We start from the raw sequence: 15,748 nt of genomic DNA on the forward strand, positions 1-15,748 counted from the left end.
ATCATGGTTGTGATTATTGATTTATGTGTGTCACCAATGCTCTGGTATAATTCTTTATTTTAACCAAGATTTTAATTTTGTGTTAGTTTAGTTACTCACGCTTAAGAAGAGATCAGTTAGCAGATCTCGAAACGTAGTGATACTGATTTTTTGTGTCACTGAGCGATGGCCAAATGTCAAGAAAAAAAACCTGTTTCCTCCACAATCCTTCATCTTTTAAAAACAACAATTTAAGCAAAGAAAGGATATATGAATATTCTATGAAAATTTTTATAACCATGTAAATTGAAACATTATATCCAGATTTGCATAACCATAGCGCATACAGAACACAGTTGAACCATTACAATGAAACAATGTGAAACTTTTAAAAGGAGCTTATATTATTCTTCATATCGTTTTACAATGAGAACAACTGTTTTGCACATAATATACGAAATACTAAGTACGCAGCCAAAATTCTCTTATTAAACATCTTCTTTATAAAAAATTTTTATTTAATGTACTATTTTTTACTGTTAACTATTGAATGTCCTGTCCATAATAGAACTTACTCCTTCTATAATTATGGCTGGAAATCTTATTTTTGTAATTAGAGAACACTATTTATTAAATCCTTTCCAGCTAAAATGTAACAATGCACTTTCTCTTGTCTGAGCTTTTGTAAATTAATGTTTATTATAATTTACAGTCTTGAAAATATACATTTTTTAATCTCCGAGCGCCTAAGGTGGCAAGAGGACCTAATATATAGCGGTTGCTTCTGATAAAACTGCTATTGTTGTAAAACCTAAAGTTCTTCCTGCACTGATCTAAATATAGATTATGATTCTATGGTTGATATTCGTGAGATTGTTGGTTTTCAACAATATAAATAGTTCGACTGGTATAAAAATGTATTATGAACAGTTTTATTACCGTACATTATATAGGTATATTAGTACTCATAAATGTGTGATTAAATTCCGAATATACTTGTACATGTGGGCATGAAAAAACCTTATTATGCATCATAAAACAATAAATTAAGTTAAATATTACAATTTACAAATATAATATTTGATTGTTGTTGTCTTCATACGAGCGTAATGTGTACGTAAAGATTTCTCTTAATAGAAAGTGTAAAAGATGTTTTCATATTCAATTTGTTTTTTCATTTATTTTGTTGTATTAAAGGACGCTTGAATTTAAAATTAGAAGAGACAACTAAAGAGGATGGTCAAATTTATTTTTAAATGAATTAATAAATAAGTAGGGAAATAATATATTACGGAATATATATATATATTATATATTATATATATATATATATAATATATATATAAAGTAGATACATATATAAATAATATATTAAAATATATAGTGTGAAAACAAATGATTTGTTTAATTTTCTTTTAAGTTTTTATTTACTTTTATGTGCGATATTGGTGTATTGCGGTATTCTACATAAGAATATGGTACACATTCTATAATGTCTATAATAAAAAGCCTAATAATTAAAAATAATGAGATGTTATTGGAAATAAATCAAATTGTTCATTTGAGAGCAATTCCAGACCTAATTAACCAATTTTAATACTATTTTAAATGGGTAACGTTGTTAGCTTGTAAACGAAGGGCCAGCTTAGTATGTGGTATACTTGACTGAATTAGTTTCTATACTTATAACACGTAATTAAATTGAAATATTACTTAGGGCAAAACATTTTTAATTTGCAAAGCTTATGTAAGTGTGTTGTTGTGTGTGTGGTCTATATTTGGTAACACACCAATATGCAGTACTTGCTGTATTTTCAATTTTCTCATTAAACCCGGTTTGTGCTCGATAGTTTTTATTTTATGTTTTTTTAACGAAAATCAATTACCATACAATTTTAAACTTATAATTTTGTCTTTAATCCTGTCAAAAATGATAGATTTTAACCCTCGAAATGTTGAGGTTACACATTTTTGTAACACACAACGATGACATTGTCCGATCCTATTGTCATTTAAAACCTTCCATCGTTGTTAACATCATTTAAAAAAGGAAAGGGTGGCATGTGACAACATCACTGACCGCTTCAGTTGTGAAACAAATTATCTCCATAAAACACTTTCATTTGACTGCGACAAAGTAGTATGTAACAAAGTTAACAAAATAAAACAGAGACACAGTTGGTGTTTGCAAGATTTAAATGTTTTTCTTACAGGTTTCCTGTTAGGTTTTAACATGTTGTAATCCCCACTATTAATCGTAGCTTGCTGTACTTTTTTATTCCTGAGTTCTTTGCACCGCCATAAACCGCTGTGTCATAATTTTTCCACCAAGTTTCCTTCCACAAATTATTTCCACCAGAATAATGTTATAGGAACTGTACGCTTGGCTCTTTGGGGTGCGAAAATTGAAGTAAAGGTTTGGCATGTAAACATACTTTACGCTGTATACCTATTTAAGTTCGCATTCTGGCCTGGAAAAAGTACAAAAGCCGTTGTCTTTATTTTAGGACTAATATTTATAAAAGTTTAGACACTTTCGGTTGGCAATGCAAGAAAGTATTCGTTTGGGCGAAAACCATTAAATGCCTTTGTTTTTTTTTTTCTTAGTAAATATTATTATTAATTTGAATCCCTCCATTTTTAATATAACAAATTAATTCCGTATACCATACCTCGCGTCTCCGAGTAACTGTAAGGCTTAAGGAAATAATAATAATAATATAAATAATTATTATAACAAATAATTCCAAATAATCATAAACAAATCTTGTAGTCAATGTATAATACCATAGTAAAGGAAAAAGTTGAATTTTAATTGTAAAGATTTATTGTACAAAATCAAAACAGTAGTTCCTTTATATGTTTGGATACTCAACGTTGGCTCTAATCTTCCAACATATTTTTAAAAATTGTCACTATCTATAGACAATATTTTGTAACACTGCCATTAAGTTACCCGGTAACATTTCTATTAATGGATATTTTAACTCACATAATTTGAGGTTTTTATTAAAGTTTAATTTTGTCACTGGATTAGTTGAAGTAGGTTGGCATTCAGGTTATTCCTCGTTACTTAATGAACTGCAAGTCACGTCGTTGAACCAACTTTAAACATTAACGCGTTAAACATCTCCTCGAGACGTATGAAGTGCAATTATAAGAACGTGTATAATTAAGTTTGCCCTACTCAGATAAAGTAATACCCTGCACTTGAAGTATTACATACTGCACTGGTTTTTAGTGGAGAGAGTTCCATGTGTGTCACATTTTACTGGTAACGTTTTTCTCTAAGTAGAGAAGATGGGAAATGGTACTTAATCATTGTAAATGATCATTACGCTGTTTCGGGTGTACCTGGATATTCTGAATGGTTGGGAGTAAGTCCACCTCTTGGTCAAGAGAAATGATTTTGATCAATAATCTCCTTCATAGTTCCTTGGATGAGGGGAAAATCCAACTCTTAATAAACACTCTCAAGTCCAAGCAAGAAGGTTTGGAATGCTTTTATGTCTAGGTAACAAAGCGATTAAGGAGTCCCACCAACTCCAACAGTCATTCCCCCCCCCCACCCCCCCCCCCCCCCACCCCCCCCCCCCCCCACCCCCCCCCCCCCCCACCCCCCCCCCCCCCCACCCCCCCCCCCCCCCACCCCCCCCATTACCTGGGACACGGGATATCCGCAGGAAGCAGCCAACCAGGTTAGCTCGTTAGCAAGAGCTAAGGTTTACGAAATCTACGTAGTTCTATCTGTTCTAATGACATTAATCCATATATTACGTTCAGTTACAAAAGGCAACGAGATTCTGCTAGAAGCAGCTACGCAGATCAGCTCGTTAACTAGAGCTAAGCGTCAAAAACTATAGTCCACTCTTTTCTTATAATATTAATTATTGTATACGTTCAATTACAAAAACAACGTGATAATCCGCTAGAAGTAGCCACCCCCTCTTAGCCCTGTTATCAAGAGCTAAGCTTTTAAAAACTAAGGTGTTCTCTCTGTTCTAATAATATTAATCATGGTATACGTTCACTTATAAAGACAACGTGATATCCGCTAGAAGCAGCCACCCCCCTCTTAGACCCTGTCATCAAGAGCTAAGCTTTTAAAAACTAAGGTGTTCTCTCTGTTCTAATAATATTAATCCTTGTATAAGTTCACTTACAAAGACAACGGGATATCCGCTAGGAGTAGCTACCCAGTTTTTTCTTTTTAACTTATTGGTTTTTCTCTTATATACTTCGTAATCCTAACTGCTCCCAGCAATAATCTTCAGCGCCCAAAATCCAAGAAGTACTAAAAGCTATTTTTTATATTAAAATATAATCGAACCATTAGTTTTATACGTTATAAATATTCTGATACCAATTAAAAAAAAAAAAAATTATAAACATTTTTATAATATTGTCCATGTGTTTAAATATTTGGACAGTGTCATACACTAAATTTAGCTATAACATAATTTTGTATATATTCACAATTTATTGAATAAAATTGTCGTTCAAATATATACACAAAAAAGAAATTATATTAATTTAATACAATTAATTAGAGTGTAATGTTTAATTTATATTTTACATATAACACGATCTGATTAGCTGTTTAGGAACATTTCAGTTTGCAAACCTCGTAAATTTTCCCCTTACAAGAAAAAATATAACTGTAAATGAATCATAAATCTTATTAACAGTAATAATCCAATACAAACTGGAGTAGTGTAGGAAACGTAAAAAATGCAACAACAGAGTCGCACAAACAGAACAATTTTTTAACCCAAAAATAGATAGTTTTCTGAATACAGGAGAAATTGTAGCATTCAAATCCAAGTCCTTACAACCACATTACCAAGTGTTATCGCCAATAATAATAAAAGAGAGCCATAATAAATGCATTTCTTAATTAGACATAAATGCTTGTATACAAAACAAATTTACCTAAGGTAGCACATATACTACTTGCCGTTTTCTTACTTTAAATTATTAATATACTAGTTATCACTCTTATTTTTATTATATTCTATATATGTTTACTTATACCTTCATATCTGAAATAGTCTGGACCTGGAGGAACCACATGAGTTCATACATAGGAATCACCCTATTGTAGCGGTGTGCAGTATTAACGATGATGTATGGAAGTCCCTTTGTGAACGCTATATCACGCTGAACTATTCTGACGTCACTCTTGATGTACTGGACAGGCCGCGAGAGTTACGCTTATATTGAAGTGGACTGTACATGGAGAAATCACACTAGTTCATACATAGCAATCACCTCATTGTAGCGGTGTGCAGTATTCACGATAATGTATGGAAGTCCCTTTGTGAACGCTATATCACGCTGAACTATTCTGACGTCACTCTTGATGTACTGGACAGGCCGCGAGAGTTACGCTTATATTGAAGTAGTGAAACAAAAAACAGTGATCTGCGGTATTAAAAGCTATAATTATCGAACAAGTACAGAAAAAATATGATTTTATACTATGTTTAAGTTTTGCATACAACTAAATAAAAGGAATAATAGGTTTTTAGACATTTTCTACAGTAATCTCATTACGCTTAAAGCTTAAGGTAAAAACGCATATTTTCAAGTACATACTGGAAAATCTATGTTCAAAAATCTGTTATTAAAAGTTATCTAACCAAAATAATAAAGTCAAAAGATAATGTATTGTTATCTGAAATAGTTTTGCGAGTATGTACAAACAACCAGGCACAACTGAAGGACTTATTTGAAATATTATTACCCTCAGACCATAAATATAGTTATAGTTTAAGAGTGTTAGCTGGTTACTAAGGATCTGTATACATGATCCAACATGGTTTATTTGTGGATCTAGATGTACAGTCCAGTTTAAAGGGTCTAACATTAAATGATGAGATAAGTAGTCTGATCTCATTATTTAATAATTACATAAAATATAAAAGACAAGCCATGGCAACGGAGATTGTGAAAGACAAAAATTATTGTCTTGAACAACAAATACTACCCTTGATTGTATTAGTTTACACAAAAGATCAATCACTTATGAAGGTATGGTACGCAGACGTATGACAGATATTTCAGTTAGTTCTAAGGTCTAACGCTAGAGCTGCGCGACGGACCATTAAATGTTACCTACATAAGCTCTTTTTCCACATATGGTAGATCGGTGCGCTCAATATTGCCCGGCCTTAATGTATAGCATTGCGTGTTATTTCTTGCTTGTATAGTAGAATATAAAATACTGTTTTTAAATGAATAAAACCTGAGCTCAAATAAAGCAAAAACGCAAAAATAAAACAAAACTAGGTAATTTAGACAGATCATAACAAATATATCGAATTCAAGAGCAAGGAATGCAACACACAGGTTAGATATATGGTGTCTCAAATTTAAACTAACCATCGTTTTAAAATACGACATAGTTACCTCTAAAATTACCAACCCACTAAATTATGGATACACCAACCCCTGCATTAATAGTCTACATACGTGGGACACAGATATTATCAGATGGTTGCTGAAAGAATCCTAAAACATACGATGAAAATCTTTATTTTCTATTAGCTGTTCTAATTTACATCACAAATACTAAGTTCAGTTTTTAGTATTTTTTTACATTCTTACGATTAATTTTACGATTTTTGATTAGTTATGATTTGTTTTGTTGTATTATAATTATTTACTTAATATTTAAGTCTATAAGTATTTGAGGATTGATGTTTTGTATATTGTAAGATTTAACTATTGGAATAAATACCATGTACACATAGCATATGAATATGTGTTAAATATAATAGTTTTTGAAATGATAAATAAAAAACTTTTGGAACAAAAGTAAGAATACTAAACTTAACAAAGTTTTCAAATGAAAAAAAATATCTCATAATTTTTATCTTGAACATAATAGTATACATTCTTTGAAAAAATGTCGCCAACTAAATACTTATTTCGAACAACAATAATTTTTTTCTAATAAAAGTTAATGTATATCTTTAATTTTAATCATATATTTCTGTAATTATAAAATCTTGCTTACAACTACAATTTTAATGTGTCTATGTTTAAAAATGGGTTTAATTTGTTAAATATGTTAAACAATAACCATTAGGGTTAAACTAACTAAGATAAGAATTATATTAATGATTCTTTTTTTAATAATGTTGAAGAAAAATAATAATAAAACGTAAGATTCATGACCATATTTAGAGTTACAAATATCAATCTGTGAGAATATAGTGGAAGAGATACTGTATAAAAGTTCTTTCTGTAGGATGAATAGGATATACTGTATGGCAAACCTTTTAGCAGTAAATTGAATGTACTTCGGTATATCTGAAGCAAGCCTTTGGAAATTATTGGAAAATATATACTTTGGGAAACTCTCTGAATCCATACAGATGTAGAACATACGGCAATGCTTTATTTACCTTATTTTATTAAACAGAATACTTAATAAGTAATTTTTTAATTCTTGTGCAGCAAAATAAGTAATGATAATTACAAATAATAAACTAAAATTAATTTAAATCAAATAATGCGCTCAATCACGTAATATTTTAACTAAATTACGAGTCATTGATAATGGCAGGATAACAGGATTACGAAACATTTGCCATTGCTATGGTTACAAAAGATTTATCACAACGTTTCAAGGATTAGAATCTATCCTCTTCGTCAGGTGGGAAGGTATTAATACATAAAAATAAAGAACAGAAGGAAGAAAGAAGGGAACGAAAAGGGTTCAAACAAAAGCTGTTTGGAATCTAATCCAGGCGTAGTCACTGCAGAGAATACCGGGTACAAGTCACGAGTACGAGAAACATTATTTTGTGTGTATATGTACATGTATGTACATTTTTTGATTATGGTGGTTTTAGGTTCTATGAGTCTTACAAAACAATTAGACTCGTTAGCATATTAAAACAAATTTTATTTGGATAAGGGCAGATTAAATGTTTACGTACAACAGTTTAAAGCTAGATCATATTTCTTCTGGTGCAATGTGAAAGTGGCTAGATTTAATGTCCGGTCAGTCTTTACAATCCTGTATCATGCTGAAACAATATGAATAGAAAATATGAAAAACCAAGGCATATATGAGAAAGGTTGATCCTGCGGATCCTAAAACACAGAAACCACAACTTATATCCTTTTAAGGGAAACTTCACCTATTAACCTTCATATCAAGACTATGGTTATTGCATTTTTTACTTAATCACCATCTTTAAGGCTTTACACAAAATATATCGCAGGAGAAGTGAAGCTTTTGTGCGTATCCTATGGTTAAAAATACTGCTAGCCTAAATAATTGTATTTATGTACAACTGTATCCCATGGCTTTCTCAAATATTATAATACATTTCGTAAATAGTTTCATTTACTTATTCTAACCAAAGCTTTGGAGAGAACAATAGTAAACTCATAACTAAACATACATTCCAGGTTCCTATACAAACTACTTTTCATTTTATTTAAAATTTATGTTTCACGTAATTATTATATCAGCTATGGGCTACTCATATGAAAAGCTGTATTGTAGAGATCAATTTATAAGAGTCAAACTTGAATAGTAGGAGTTTATGTTGTGTATCAGATAGGGGGGTCGCATTTCATAATAATATTTGCTAATATATGATAATTTTCTTTATTTTTCAATAGGATTTTAGAGCAAAGTAGGGGAACTTCATACACGGAGGTTTTCACTAACATCGCGTCAAGTACCGGGTTTTAGGCGTGAAAACTTTCATCCTGTTAAATGCGATAGCTTGTGAATAATGATGTTTAGATGTTGCGATGTTCGATATTCGAAATCATTTTAGTTTATTTTAGATATTTGACATTAATTTCAATTGACATTGAGGAACTTCCTATTTGCAGTAGCAAAAGCTGAGGGACCGGACATTGATACGACTCATAGATCCATGAGTTCTATGATTACAATTATGAGGAAACAAAAGAGCGCAGTAAGACCTTTCAATTGTAATTGGAATCTCAATTCAATAAAACAGACTAAAAATACAGTTTTTATGGCAGGAAATGATCGAATAGGCAGTGGGACTGTTTTATACTAAACATATTTACCATTACAATTAGGTATATAAAGATCTATGCCATTCATTAACAGAACCAAGAAATAGTTTTAACACACAGAACGGAGATTCGAGAGAAAATGCATACCGTGTACTGTACCATGTTTACAGATAATGAGGGTACAGTATATGGTTTTAGTAGGCTGTATAACTAGTATTAACATACGTACAAGCAAATGTAGATTATCATAGAGCTCTCATGATATTTAGTGTTTTCACTAAAAAGACTGTGGATTTGGAATTTATTATTAATCATCTCTGATAATTTATTTCTATAGTTACTGAAATATTTTTGTTGCTATTCTATCAAATATTTTGGAACATCACAGAGAAGATTATTTCATTAGTACTTATAAATAGTGATTACTCTCCAACATCTAGCCTTGAAATACTGACCTTTAAAATTAAAATTTAATAATCAGAAAATGGATTAGGAGATTATTATATCTTTCAATGATCATCATTTAACACTGGATTGTTTGGTTTGTTGTCTTTAAACGTTATGATCTAGTGGAAAACACGAAATTGAGCAGATAACGCGGAGATCTGTTAGATAAAACTTAAATATTTAGTATTAATAATCAGCTAACGAGATTTAAAATTTGTGTAAATGACGTATTTTTAGATATTATGTGCCCCTATGTTTTATTTTTACCTTACCTCTAGGTTCAACTCATGTCAAGGAGTAAATCGACTATATTATTCTTGTTTTTAAGTTCGTATATTTATCTGAGTTTTAACTGAACGGAATACAGTGTAATACAATAAAGCTTTATTAATATAATTTATGACTGTTCTATTTTTCACTAACAAATCAATACTTGCTCTGTTAATGAAAGCTTGGTTTCTGAAGAGAAACTTAGTTAAAGCTTCACTCTCGTCCCAAATCGTGAGCGAGTTGATAAAGAGTTTCTCTACATACTAATGACATCAGTGAACTCGTTAGCTGAGTGTATATGGCGGGATGATTAACTTCAGATACATTCTCTTTTACCTGACAATTTGGTTTTTTTAGATTAGACGCAATGACGGGAGAATCCTGATATTGCATCATTTCCAAACCAAATATGAGAGTCTTTATAGGGTTTCTTTGCATACAATTGAAGTTATTATTGCACTCATAAACCGTTTTAAGTTTTTTTCCTGGGGGGAATGTGAGGAAATCCAAAGTCATTCTCTGTTATCTGAAAACTTAGTTATCCAGTTCTAATGCAATGACAGGAGACCTCAGTTGTGGCGTCATTACTATTCCAAATCGTAAGATACTTTATACCGAGTTTCTTTACATACTAATGACGTCATCAATAAACTCATTAGCTATGTGTATTGGGGGGGGGGGGTGGTGATGAAAAAGATACATTCTCAGTTATCTGACAACTTAGTTTCCTAGTCTTGACAAAATGATAGGGGAACCCAGTTAATGCTTCAGTCTTCCAAATCTTGAGAGGACTTGATAACGAGTTTCCTCACATACTAATGACGTCTTGAGTGAACTCGTTAACTGTCTGTATGTAGCTTTCTCTCAGGAATAATTGAACCTGAAATGCAATTATCTGACTAATTGCAACAATAATTACTGAGTGAAAGTTTAGGCATTTTAATGTTCTATCCAATATTGTTTTGAAATTTTTATTAGTTGAATGTAGACGCACATAGGTAAATACAAAGTATGGCTAGTTAACATATTCTTTGTAGTAGTTAGTTATAGTTATGAATGAAATAAAAAATTATATAATTTGGGAAAAAAGTTTTAAAATATTCTGTGATACATAAATCTGTGCTAAGACTATTTGTTCTGGTTTACTAAATTAAAAAAAGTTTTCTATAAATAAACAAAAGGAGTTTATGCTTCATAAGAAAAATTATATTTTTAATCACAACGAGATACATTTTTAAACAATGCTGGTACCATTGGAACATTGTTATACTGCACAGTGTGTCTCCACTGCCAAGGAAGGCATAAATTAAATGAAAAATACCTTTATTAAACAGTTAGGTCTGTAAAGCCTCCTCTACCACTGAACTTCACATTTTGCCTAGCATAGTCAGGGGCTTAGCAAAACTCACTCATGAGGCTAGAGACAATTTCATTTTAGTCTGTCCGTGTGTCTCTGCACCTGTGTACCTGTCAGACTGCCTGCACAATATCTCAAAAACGTAACGTAGACTTGAAATTGTGTATGAAGTTTTTTTTCATATGAATAATACTGAGCTCGATTATGCATGTCGCGTCATCGAATTTCGCTTTGCTAAGGGTTAGCGAATACTTTTACATTGGTAAACATGGTGGTAATGAGAAAATAACGGAATATATTAATGAATGTGGAAGCCAACACAATATACTCGTAAGAGTACACACGTTAGCCTAATTATCCCAGAATAACCGGCGTAATTTTATAGTGAATAATAGTGTAAGATTTTACTACGTAAACATTGGTATAAAATTAAACGTAATAACAAAATTTTCAATGAATAATATGGGATCACATCTCGAGAATAATTTCTTGTGTAGGCTTTAAAACTTTGCAAACAACTTCATTTCTAGATAGACTATGATGTTGTATGATTCTAAACCATGACTAACTTTTCTTTGTTTGCTGGGAATATAAAAATTTGCTGTCTCTTTGTCTTTCGTTTTTTCTGACAATAATAAAATTGTGTTATAAAGATGAAATTTGCGTTGAACTTCAGTGGAGCATGTTACGTGCATGTCAGCGTGTGTACCTTGCCGTAGAGGGATTGAAGATACATACGTGTATCCTACTCATGGATAGTAGTGATACACACAATTAAATAGTCCTCAGGAAATCAGTGAAGTATATCTATTATATATTATTATATACTAAAACGGTGATAGTCTAATAAATTACACCCTAAAAATGATGTTTTATCTAAAACGTATAAAAGCAAGAGAAAATATGTTTAGTGCGTAAAGTGAAGGTGCCATCATCATTTCACTCCAGCTTTCTCCGGCTTACGGTTATAGAGGACATCATCTCTGTAATTTTATTTTAGGCTAACTCACAGCAATATATAACTTTACGTTAAATTCAATTTAATTTATTCTCTCAACGGCTACCTCCAGTTTACAATAATACATAAAAATAAAATCAATATAAATAAAAGTAAAAATGTAAATATAACAAAATTGTTAACTTCACAAGTATATACATTACCCTTGCAATAACAATTGTGAGTAAATAACAAAAAACATATAATGAACTGTAGGCCTACTTATAATAACTTTTGCGAATATTAAGTATATATACAATAATAGGAATATTTAGATAATTGATAAAACTCTTGAAATAATTCAAATATTAATTCCATATACCGGTAACTTTAAACCTAAAATTAACAATGATAAACTATACTAACAAAAACAAACTAAAGTATAATCTTAGCTACTGTAAGTGTATTGAATAGTAAGAGAAATAATAATAAACATAAATACAAAAATTATAAAAAAAAAAACGGAAAAAAACAACATTGACGATCGCAAAAAAACCAATGAGAATTGAAACAGTGGAAATGAAATTTTAAGAGAATGTAAAGAAATAATGTCTAATTGTCAAATAATGCAAGTAATATAGCACAAGTTGCAAAGCACTGTGTATTATATCATATCTTAAGAATATTAAACAGGACTACAATTACTGTTTAAGTTGTTAAGAATAAAACGTATAAAATTTTTAATAAACACTATATGATAACACTTATTTATCACAAACGGAATGATGTGATAAAACAGTTAACCACCCAACGGCGCACAAACCATTAGCTAGCAATCGCGTGGAACTAACTGTACACTGGGTGGCCGTAACACAATTATCGGTGGTTACTTATTTAATCTGACTTATCTACTGCTGTTAAACAATATATACTTTGCGAGCATAATGCTACACAAGGTGGGAGTATACCATGTGTAGCAGGCAGACAGTAACAGTCTTCGCTGACGTCAAATACAAAATTTAAATGCTATTGCTCATTTAATTATTTACAGTTAGGACTACTGTTGGAGTAGATTTAAAGATTCCATTAGTGTAAAGGTTGTTGTTATCTTAACATGTGAGTGATTCTCCTGTCCAATTTGACTGAAGAAGCTGGAACAGAGTTTGCCTCCCTGTCTTTCAAGGTAATACTGAAATAGTGCTCTTTGAATGTCGACAGGAGGAACTGCTTTTACCTCAAGCCTTACCCATCCGGAAACTACTATCTATCTGGATGCAAGCACAATGGTATTTTTAGGACCAAGAGCAATGACAAGTTACTCAGCTTCTTGCTCTAAGTGATCAAGTGCTCTAAAGATCTCTAATGTTACTCTACCCATTCATAAATTCCAAAATGCGTAGAGTGCAAAAGAAGAGTGTAACGTCATCTGATTGTGCAGGGAATTATGGAAAGGTATGTTTTGTCTTACAGGAATTTTGGGAAGTAGTGATATACGTTGGTGCAATATTTTTGTATAGGAAGAGTAGTAAGGGGAATCGGCAAGGGTGATTATTAGTGCGCTAGTAGTATATGAGACAGGAAAACTATGTAGAATATGTATAGTAAATATTACAGTATAATATGCAGAACGGGCTGTTTAGAAAAGATTATTTCACTTACACGATAATTAATAACTAATACTGGTTAGGTTGTAGTTTTTTTATTACTACTTTTAGTCGTGGCATTGTATGATCTGTAAAGTAAAGGCGTAAATGAAAGCAGTCTTCTCATGTCTCAAAGTATCATATAACAAAAATTATAATATTAGATAGTTTGAAATCCGTGTGAGGCCTGTGTTTGGTGTTACATGGAAAGACGCTTGGATGTCTTTTGGTAAAATATTTCTTAATTATTAATAAGGACCTGACAAGGCCCTGTGAAAATCATGCCATTGTTCGTCCATCTGTGCAATAAACTTCGCTTGCCAGAACTCTTGATAGGAACTTGAAACTATGTGTGTTCATAATGGCCCAAGGAAGAACTATATTAATGTTGGGGCCAAAAGGACAGATGGAAGTCCGTCCGTGTGTGTGTGTTTAAACTCATTCGTTCTGTTCATACTTCTGTTGGATTCTACAATACTGCGCTTTATAGGTTTATTTTAATTCTATGCATTTTTCTCCTGGTACGTTAAAGTGTATTGTTAGGCTTTTGTGTAAATGGTTTTCTTTAGTCATTGTTAAAAATCTCTTTCTTTATTTTAATTATTTATTAATTTTACATTCTAGAGAACTGATGTTGCGAACCTGCAATATAAATGCATTACACCCAGTATACATTACAGTATGAGGTATTCTGATACAATACAATATTAAGTAACTTTACATTTCTGAAGCATACAAATATCCAAGTTACCAAATGTGCAATATTCTATTGGAATTAAATGAGGATTTAATTAATACAAACGTTATTATTTTCACAGTGGAGTGCCGGTGGTGATGACCCAATTCCATGTCTCGTTGTTTCATTTGCAATACAAATTTTATCGCTTGGATCCTAACCCATATTGGTGTCATCATAGAACCATTTAAATTAAGTCTAATTATAATCTATATAGTCACAATGTTATACAATATTTACTCAAGTGAAACACAGAATTGCTGTTTCAATAAATACTTGTATCGAAAACACAGCTAAATAATATTTAATGAATTTTAAGCTTTCCACTTATAACATCTTGTATTACAACGGTTTCCTGTTGAAAATTTTACAAAAGCCCTGAAATAAAAATGTATTTATATAAAGTACATCTTTAGAACATCAAGATGAAAAGTGTATGTAATCTGTGATATTGAATGTTGAGGACCACCAGAAACAGAGAGATGGAACAGTCCCTTTCATTCCAAGCTGTTTGAGTGTGAGATACTTTCTTCAAGTACGCTATAGAGAGTATAAAAGTAATTCAGGAGTGAAGTGTATTGCTTGTTTCATTCATGATTGTGCATTTTAAGATCTTTTAAAATTAGACTAACAAACTAAAATAAGAGTGCATTTTGAGTACAGACGGACCTAGACTATATGATAAGTGACTGACGGGATTGTCCCCTCTCCTTTCCTCTTCAAACTATAGATAGAAAAATCCATTTACTTAAGTAATTATCCTATTTTTATTAATTTTTGTACACTAAATATTTTTATTTGTTTTTGTCTACTTTCTCTACAATATCGCTAATTATCAGAATTCCAAAGCATATCCAATGATAGGACATTTCCTTCTAATTTCGCCATTCCTCATTATAAAAATAGTAGAGGACATGCCTGAGTGGTGATGGAATCAATAAATGTTAACATATTCGTGTAATTATATTAACTAATTACATGAGTAAGAAATTGAAATAAATTCGAATTACATGTTTTCTAAGCAAAGAGATTTGTAATGAAATGTAATGCAAGACGGAAAACGCTACTGGGTTCTCTAAATGTATTAACTGACAAAGAAATAATCTTTGAAAATACGTTAAAATAGTAATTTCCTCTAATTTCCATCTTTCAGAAAGAGTTCTAATAACGAAATGTGACAACGAAACCACTCAACATCGAACACGGCAGTTTGGGTTTAATTAACGAGCTGTCTGTGTGCTCGTTTGTTTTTTTGATCGTTTGATTCTCGTTTGTCGAAATTATTTGAGAGCACCCGCAACACCCGTTCCCATTTAGCACGTTGAAATCTTAATTATTTTTATGGATATAAAAAAAACATTAAT

This window comes from Homalodisca vitripennis, chromosome 6 (assembly GCF_021130785.1).
Source record: "Homalodisca vitripennis isolate AUS2020 chromosome 6, UT_GWSS_2.1, whole genome shotgun sequence".
Classification (NCBI taxonomy): Eukaryota; Metazoa; Arthropoda; class Insecta; order Hemiptera; family Cicadellidae; genus Homalodisca; species Homalodisca vitripennis.